The sequence below is a fragment of the Atractosteus spatula genome, chromosome 11, assembly GCF_055471065.1.
Source record: "Atractosteus spatula isolate fAtrSpa1 chromosome 11, fAtrSpa1.hap1, whole genome shotgun sequence".
NCBI classification, from domain to species: domain Eukaryota; kingdom Metazoa; phylum Chordata; class Actinopteri; order Semionotiformes; family Lepisosteidae; genus Atractosteus; species Atractosteus spatula.
The window spans coordinates 26,603,459-26,612,767 of record NC_142716.1 but is presented as its reverse complement, the minus strand read 5'-3'; the positions used below and the strand labels follow the sequence as shown (position 1 = coordinate 26,612,767).

The 9,309-nt window shown below is 39.2% G+C and overlaps 1 pseudogene; it reads left to right on the top strand.

Annotated features, from left to right (window-relative positions):
- Positions 1 to 1,849: 1,849 nt before the first annotated feature.
- Positions 1,850 to 6,437, top strand: LOC148823752 (deoxyribonuclease-2-beta-like; annotated as a pseudogene).
- Positions 6,438 to 9,309: the final 2,872 nt, after the last annotated feature.

Here is a 9,309-nt window from a genome sequence, read left to right as displayed (position 1 = left end):
TTGTTCCTGAATTTGTTTGGATCGCAGCATGATGTCTAGCTTTTGAGGATCTTTTGGTCTACTTCACCTTGTCAGGCAGGTCCTATTTAAGTAATTTCTTGATTGAGAACAGGTGTGGCAGTAATCAGGCCTGGGTGTGGCTAGAGAAATTGAACTCAGCTTTCCAAAGATGTGATAAACCACAGTTGATTTATGTTTTAACAGGGGGGCCATCACTTTTTCACACAGGTCCATGTAGGTTTGGATTTTTTTTTCCCTTAATAATAAAAACCTTCATTTAAAAACTGCATTTTGTGTTTACTTGTGTTATCTTTGTCTAATATTTCAATTTGTTTGATGATCTGAAACATTTCAGTGTGACAAACATGCAAAAAAAAAAGAAATCAGGAAGGGGGCAAACACTTTGTCACACCACTGTACATGTACTGGTACAATGGAATCCTTACTTACAGAAAGTTATGATAGTTATGATCGGGTGTGAATGAGGAATGTTGAATGGTATTGAATAGTTTGACTTTTGTGAAGGCAAATCCATGAGAATATTTTGTGCTCTAATCCTGCATTTAACATGATAAATCAAGTTAAAATAAGTTCCCAGATGCTTCCCTAGTTAATCTACTGTTCTTATCATAGTTTACTACAGTAAGCAACACTAGATCATAACCTTGTCGTGTGGTTTGGTAAGCCTTCAAACTAATTTTCTTGAAACACATAATTACAATACACTGTATAATAGCAGAATAACAATAACATCTTTTAACTGGATTTGATTGCTTTCAGAGTTCTTTTATAAGGATTGTGCCTTTGTTTCTAAGGTTAACACTGTCCTTTCATTACAGAAGTATCATGAGGTCCAAGCAAATAAACACACATGCACATATAAGTGACAAGTAATAGGTTTATTCCATGACGAAAAGAGAAGAGAGAAAACACAACGTTTCAGCTGTGAAGCCTTCTTCAGGTGTGCAGGTGTGCCTTCTTCTTTAGCACACCTGAAGAAGGCTTCACAGCCGAAACGTGTTTCTCTCTTCTCTTTTCAGCATGGAATAAACCTATTACTTGCTCCTTTGAAGACTACACATGCTGACGCAGCTATCCACCTGAACTACTTGCACATATACAGTAAGTGTTTGCAAGTCTGTATCTATATATTCCTGGTAATATGCTTCTATTTATGTAGTAAGAAAGCAATCAGAAGAACTTTTTATAAAGTATTCTTGGTAAAACTCATCAAATCATCTCACTTTTAAATAACTTAAAAAAGTTGCCTGATCACTTTCTTCTTGCTACTCTTTTGATAAAGAGGTATTGTTGTTTTTTTTAGGATAATGAAATCATTGTGAGAAAGATGTTTTAAAGAATTCTACAGGATATTTTAGCAAGTTAGCGAGATAACACTAGTAAGGACCCTGATAATTAGATACTAGTTATTTTTGTTTAGAAGTGTATCTTAGCATTTCAGAGAACAGCACAGCATGGCATAGAAAGTGATGCATTTGTATCACTATATTACGAATATTCTTTCAAATCATAATCAATTTTTCTATATTAAACTATAAGAAAAATTCTATAATAAAATCAGTATAAAATTAACACGGATTTATTGTTCATTAGATTTAATGTCTGCTAAAGACTTATAATTATTAATTATAAAAGACCATGTTATGGCAATTAGAATTTCGAAAGTAGTGGAGTATAAGTGGCTCAGCACTGGGAATACACGTTCTTTGATGGGCTGGAAAAGTCCTGTACATCACTGTGTAGGGTCAATAGGTGTATGACTGTGTAAGAGAGGTTGGACAAACCTGGGGTCAAAGGTCATGGACGTGAGCAGAAATGTACAGATAAAATGGCCAATTCTAATTTGGGTGGGTATAAAATTATTATTATTATAATTATTATTATTACTACTACTACTACTACTACTACTTACCAGGCAGCACAGTAGTACAGTGGTTAGCATTGCTACCTTACAGCACTGGGGCCCTGGGCTTGATTTTGGACTCAGGATGCCATCTGTGAAGAAACTGTCTTTTCTCCCAGGGTTTCCTCTGGGTGCTCCGGTTTCCTCCCCCAGTCCAAAAATATACTGGTTGGCTCATTGGCTTCTGAGAAAAGATTAGCTCTAGTGTGCGCTTCAGTGTCTGTATCTGCCCTGCGATTAAGTGGCTTCTTGTCCAGGGTGTCACCTTCCTTGTGCCCATTGCTTCCAGGGATACAAACATCAGTATCATCTTTATCATTGCCACTACTAAATTAAACACAATGTACCTCACAACTGGCAGCCCACTAAAGCTCAGCAGCTGTGAGCCTGGTCAGTATCTGGATGGGAGACCTCCTGGGAAAGCTAAGGTTGCTGCTGGAAGAGGTGTAAGTGGGGCCAGCAGGGGGTGCTCACTCTGCAGTCTATGTGAGTCCTAATGCCCCAGTATAGTGACGGGGACACTATACTTTAAAAAGGCACTGTCCTTCGGATGAGACATAAAACCGAGGTCCTGACTCTCTGTGGTCATTGAAAATCCCAGGGCGTTTCTCGAAAAGAGTATAGGTGTTACCCCAGCATCCTGGCCAAATTTCCCATTGGCCCTTACCAGTCATGGCCTCCTAAGAATCCCCATCTTTGAATTGGCTTCATTACTCCACTCTCCTCCCCACTAAATAGCTGGTGTGGGGTGAGTGTTCTGTGTACACTTTGGCTTCACATTGGTGCTGGTGGTGGACGAGAGTCCCCAATACCTGGAAAGAGCTTTGAGTGGAGTGTCCAGAAAAGCACTATAAAAGTGTAAGGAATTATTATTATTATTGACCTTTTCAAAGTACTGTGTTAACAGTAATAACTTGCAATCCATCATCTACTGACTCTTCATAAATCGATAACTGCTGTTCATTGTAAGTATGAATGAATAGAATGTGATCTGTTATCTCGGTGTGTTGTAATATCTCTTTGTGTGTCCACACAGGAGTCCTACACTTTGACCAGACTCAGGGTTTCTGGCTCAGTCACAGTGTCCCCCACTTCCCTCCATTCCCAGAAAGGGGGTACAGCTGGCCGTCCTCGGGGAAACTGAACGGCCGGACCGCGCTCTGTATCACTTACAAGTCTACACAATTCCCTCAGATAGGTGCGCAACATAGGGAAGCTAGCATTATGCTAATAGCAAAATACCATTTTATTTTTATTTGTATTGCTCAGTTCAAATTGAAAGAGACGACAATGCGAGGCCATTTACCAGATTCAATATTTGTTGGGCCGGATTTTTGTTTTTGTTTTTTAACCGTGAGCCGAGCCATAGAATGGAATGTGTGGGGTAAATTGAATGTGTAGTCCTTGCTTCATAGGACTGCAGACTTGTGCTGTAGCCCAGCACTACAATGGAATTATTGAGTGTGGCGGGTCTTCAGATATAGCAGGCAGTGTTAAGAAGCTGGGGAAATCCAAATTAACTGCTTCTGCATCAGAAAACTTAATGTCTCTCTTCTCAATTTCCCCTTCTAGCTTCTTTGTCTCCTTATTCCACAGAAGATGGTTTGTAGTGTTACCTTCCTCAGTTTTGTATTTATTGATTTTAATCATACAAAAATGAACAGTTTATTTTTCCTCACAGTTCAGTGACATGAAGGTATGAAAAAATAAAACCGAAGCCCTCCAGCACCTCTGTGGGCTGTGGGTGTTCCGGCCCGGGTATAATGGTTACTGTTGTAACAACATAAGGTGTTTGCATTGCAAGTGAGAGGATGCGATTTAGCCAACAATAAAGTTGTTTTCCTTTCTTTTTCCTCAGCCGAGCAGCTGTTGTATTATAACCCCCGCGTGTACAACTGCTCCTTGCCTGAAGTCTTTCGCCACGAACTGCCCAGAATGAGCTGCATTTGCGAGGGCTCTGTAAAGCCCTGGGTGCAGGGAAGGAGGATGGGGAAACTGCTGTCAGCTCGGGGAGAAACCTTCCTCAGCCTTGCCAAGTCTCGCTTCTTTGTGGATGGTGAGAGTGGTTTTCTTTTAAAACCACGCAGACTGTACAAAAAGATCTGTGATGAAACACCAACTACAATCTGACATATCAGCTGTCCTTATCAAAGGTTCTGTACCAGGATATGCATTTGGAATCTTTTTCCTGGAATTGAGCATTTGTTTGGTCACGTAGGTTTCCCATTGATTCTGGAGCTGGTTAAAGTTCAGAAACCTTCCTGGACAGCACTGATTTTCATTCTGCACTGAGGAGAAGAGTCGGATAAAAACAGTCGACTCCGACTCTCGAAACGTCCAGAAATACATTCACATTTAAAGATGTTGAAATACTCCATGATAGTTATGCTTACGTTCCAGTGATTTGCAATTCACCAGTGTGGACAAGTGGCCCCTTTGAACTTACTCAGATTTAATGTGTTGTCTTAGCGATGTATTACAGTCTTCTGTCCTTGCAGTCGTCTGTTGCCAGGCCACTGCCAAATGCATATTCATTTTTAGCACGTATTCTCTTCTTTATGGAAGTGTGGAGGCAACCCAAGTAAATGCACTTTTAAGTCCTAAAAACAAGCTAGCTAAATTCCCTTTGAATTCCTGTGCTCTCACATTAAAAGTGTGGCTTGGCTGTCTTGAGAAGCATGACAGAGACTTCCATCACCTTTCACAGGCCACAAAATTGCCCAGATTTTGCTCCTATTAAAAACATAGCTCAGTCCTGCACACCTTACTGTCATCACAACCTCTGCTGCAATTGTTATTGTAAAGATTGCAAATCCTGTAAAGCAATGCGACTGCAAGATGCTACAGATATTTCAGAACCAGTGAGATACTGTACATGCAACTTCCTGGTCATAGTTTTTACTCTTTACAGCATGATGACGGGCTTTGCTTATATTTTGGCCAGTGGTTGCATGTACAGGTTTGCAAAAGGCCGCACATTGTTAAGAGCCAAACATGAAAATGACAAAAGAAGAACGAGACAAATTACATTTCTTCATCCCAGACAAACATTAAAAATAAAATGCAGACAGCGAAAAGGGAAAACAATTTGGTCTTGACTTTATTCAAAGCTATCCATTACATGGTACAATGAGTTTATATAATGGTATATTAGCCACCAATATAATACATAAACTGAAACAAACTTTTCAGATTTGGCAAAAAACAATCTTAGTTTGATCATTTTTAACTAAGCTTAGTTAAATATCAATTTCAGATTAGATGCAATAATAATATCAGAATGGAAAAATATTTAAACCATACAGTATATGTGTCTGTTTTCATAATCTTGCAATAACATAAAACATCATATTCCATAGTATATCACCAGAAATAAACTGCAAAGTGTGTAATATTGCTAGAAGCAGAATACATCCCAAGAAAACAAGACCTAGGTCCAAAATAATCATTTAACAGAGTTCGCATAGTTTTGAGATGAAAAATCCACTCCACCTACAGTGAATCATCCATCAGTCTTCTAACCACTTTATCCACTATAAAGTCACTGGGGAGCCAGAGCCTATCCCAGCAAGCAAAGGGGAAAAGGCAGGATATACACTGGACAGGATGCCAGGACATCACAGTGCACACAGAGACAAAAACACACAGCACTTACCCAAGAGTCCATTTTCCCAAAAGCCAATTAACCCAACTAGTCTGTTGTTTTTGGACTGTGGGACCAAAAACTGGAGCACCCAGAGGAAACCCCTGCAAACACGGGGAGAACATACAAACTGCACATTGTAGTTCACATCTGTAGGGCAGAAACACATGTTGCGCTTCTAAAACTGTCTTGCTACAAGGGCTTTCCAATCACTACCAGTAGCTCTTTTATGTTGTTCTGTTGTGATTGTTATTAAAACATAAAAAGTTCTGAAAGAACTCAATTGGAAAACAAAGCACTGAAAACCGTTTAGTAAGGGGAAATGTTTCATTATACAATGTGAAAATGGCAGTAAAATTAAATTCCAGACCGGTAAGAGCTTTTTTTTTTACTTTTCACAGAGTGTTTCCTTTCTCTTTAAACCAAGAAAGAGCCCTGTCTGGAGAGCCATTGTAGATGCTGTTAAATGCCTTATATTTCTACTTTGTTGACATACTTGAGGGTTGTCTTTTACAGACATCTACACTGGCTGGGCTGCTCAAGTTTTAAAGACTACTCTGTTGACGGAAACCTGGCAAACGAAAAGAGCATGAACTGCCTTCGAACTGCTCCCTTCCTGAACAGGTTTGAAATATCAAAAGAATTAAACTGCCGGGACCTGTGGAGTTCTGCTCTCACTTTGATCATGCCAAGTGGTGTGTATCCCAGGAGGATGGAGACCAGTGGATCTGCATTGGAGATCTAAACAGAGAGGACTGCCAGCAGTGGAAAAGTGGAGGACTTATTTGCTCACAAAACCCTGTTATCTACCACGCTTTCAGGGGGGCTGTGTCCTGGTTTGTTAGGTGCAGAGACATGTTTAAGCTGTAAGAGGGGGAATGTTTGACCCTGTTGTTGCAATTCAGTTACGCTGACTCTTTCTGTATCTATCTGTTGCAGATGCAGAGCAGTGTTAATTGCGCTCAGGTTTAGCAAATGCCGCTTGATATTTTGAAGCTAATGTTTGCTGAAAAGCAAGAAAAAAAGTTGCTCAAATGCAAATGTGCTTCTTTCCAGAACAACTAAAATGTATAGGTTTAAACATGGGTTGATGGCTAACACAAAAGAAGAAACACCCAACGACTGCAATTATCAATCCATTCATCTATTATCAGAAAGTAGCTTTTTTTCCTGTGAAGTGTAGTGGCAAAGCTCTTCATTTAAAATAAGAGGACACTGGTTGTAAATGTCAATCAGAATTACGTTGCGCAAATGTTTTTTCTTTATAGGTTTGGTTGGGTTCCCACCAGCAGTTCTGTGAAATCTTTCCTCATTTTGTGCTTTTGTCTTCTGTTGTGCGAATCCCATCTATAGCCAATAAATGATGGTGCTCGCAGCTCTGAATATATTAAGATTAGTGGAATTCCTGGTCTACCAGCACTCTTTTGTTGTGTGCATCTAATCTATAATCAATAAGTTAAGATAACATCATATTATTTGCTGAGGTACGCAGATATTCCTGACTTCCATTGTTGGTGGAGCTGGGTCATATTTGCCTGGGAAAAAATGTGCACAACATGATTTCTTCTAAAAAAACGTTTCTACTAGCATCTTGTGCTGTGTTCCTCAAATGTCTTATTTTTCTGTTGGCACTGTTTTTCTTCCCGTTTTCTTCTACCACCTTACAGTGCGCTCACAAATTATTGTCACCCTTAATGAAGAACAAAAAAACCCATATAAAATAAACAGCACAGATACTGGGTAAACTAGTGAAAAACACTGATTTTATTTTCTCTCAAACATTTCTTAGTTGATTTTTAAATGGTGTGTTTAGGATCATTGTCATGTTGGGAGGTCCACCAGAGACCAAATCATGCTGTAGCTTTCTGGCATAGGCAGCCAGATTTTTGCCCAGAATATCCTGATATTTAGTAGAGATCATGATACCTTTGTCCTTAACAAGGGCCCCAGTGGCATCACAACCACCCCACAACATCAATGTTCCACCCCCATATTTCACAGTGAATATACATTTTTTCGTGTGAGTATGCATCCCTCTCCAACGCCAAACGTACTGGTGGTGTGAGTGGCCACACACTTCAATTTTGGTCTCACCTGACCATAGCACCGGGTTCTAGTCAAAGTCCCAATGGCATTTAGCAAACTCGAGACACTTCAGTTTGTTTCTTGTTATCAATTCCTTCTGGCAACCCTTCCAAACAGCTTTTTGGCATGGATGTACCATCTAATTATTGATTTGGAGACTCAAGGACTCCAAGATGCAACCAGACTCTGCAGTTCTCCAGCTGTGACCCTTGGATTCTTTACCATTTGTGAAGATCAATACTAATTTGTCTCTTAATTTGTCACTTCTTTGCCTTTCCCCATGGTGGTGGATGGCCAAAGTTTTTATTATGAGTGTTTACCTCTTTTTATACCCTGGTGAAACAGCAAGTCCAGAAAATGTTCCTTTTGACTGAGTTATATTTAAAAAACCATAAATTCATTTCAGATTTTATTTTGTTCAGTTTTCTTAAAGAAAAGTGGGGGATCTAATAATTTTGACATTAACGTTTCTGGAAAAAACATGTATTACTCATTTTCAACATTTGTTTTGAAATAATTCCCATTGTCTGGGCATAAGATAGACTCATTATCTGTGCTGTGTATTTTATACAGTTTGTTTTGTTCAACTTTATCAAGGGTGCCAATAATTCTTGAGCCCACTATACCTGCTTAGATAAATAGAATCACTATTACACACAAAGAAAAACACTAACTTCTGTTCTTGGAAGTATAGTGTTCAGTCCAATTTTAATGCATCACTGATATTTGAAGAAAGTGAAAACCGCTTTGCACTGTTTGGAGATGATTGCTAAGATCATCCAGGTGGATGCTGCACATTGGTGGTGGCGGAGGGGAGTCCCCATTACCTGTAAAGTGCAATATAAGTGTAAGCAATTAATTACTGAGCTTAATTTTGTGGGTCTGTATAAACAAAATTGCAAGTAGGATCAGATTTCAAATATTGGTCTGACAAAGTGTAAACCCAGAAAAAACTCCCCTTATGCAAAACTGGGTGAAGGGACTTATACCTTGATCACAGCTGCTTCCTCAATGTGCGGTTTTAAACTTCCAATTTTGATAAAGTTCTAGCCCAGGAATGTTAAAAGGTTACAAGCGAGAGAAAGATATTCTGCCCATCTTTTCTGTTTGGTTGATAGTAACTATTGATAAAAGATTCTTTGTAGCAACGAGTCCACATTCTCAGTTCTTTTCAGGATTTTGAATACTCAAGTCTCCACATCTTCAATCCTCCAGCCAAAAGTGATAAAGTTGTTTTAACCTCTCAGTTTACAACACAATACTGTACCTTTCAATGTGGGAGTTATTCTGGTTTCTCTTCCTTAGACTGTTTCCAATGTCAATTATTGTAATGCTCTTTTAATATAAGGACTCCTACATTTTATCTTTAGCTTTCCAATATGCCCATTTCTAATATACAATGAAGTCATTGTTCTCTGTATTAAAAAACAATATGAATACAAGCTAATAAAGGAAGACTGAAATAGCGGTTTGAGACAAGCCAGCCTCTTCAGACCTCATTAGGCCCCAGCATATGGACAAGCCACAACAGAAAGGAAATACTGCAGAAAAAAGTTAAGTCACAAGCTGCCCCACCACCACCAACAACAACAAAATCCTCCCATAGAACTATTTATAAACTGTACCAAACCTAGGCTAATTGACACCATGTGAGAAT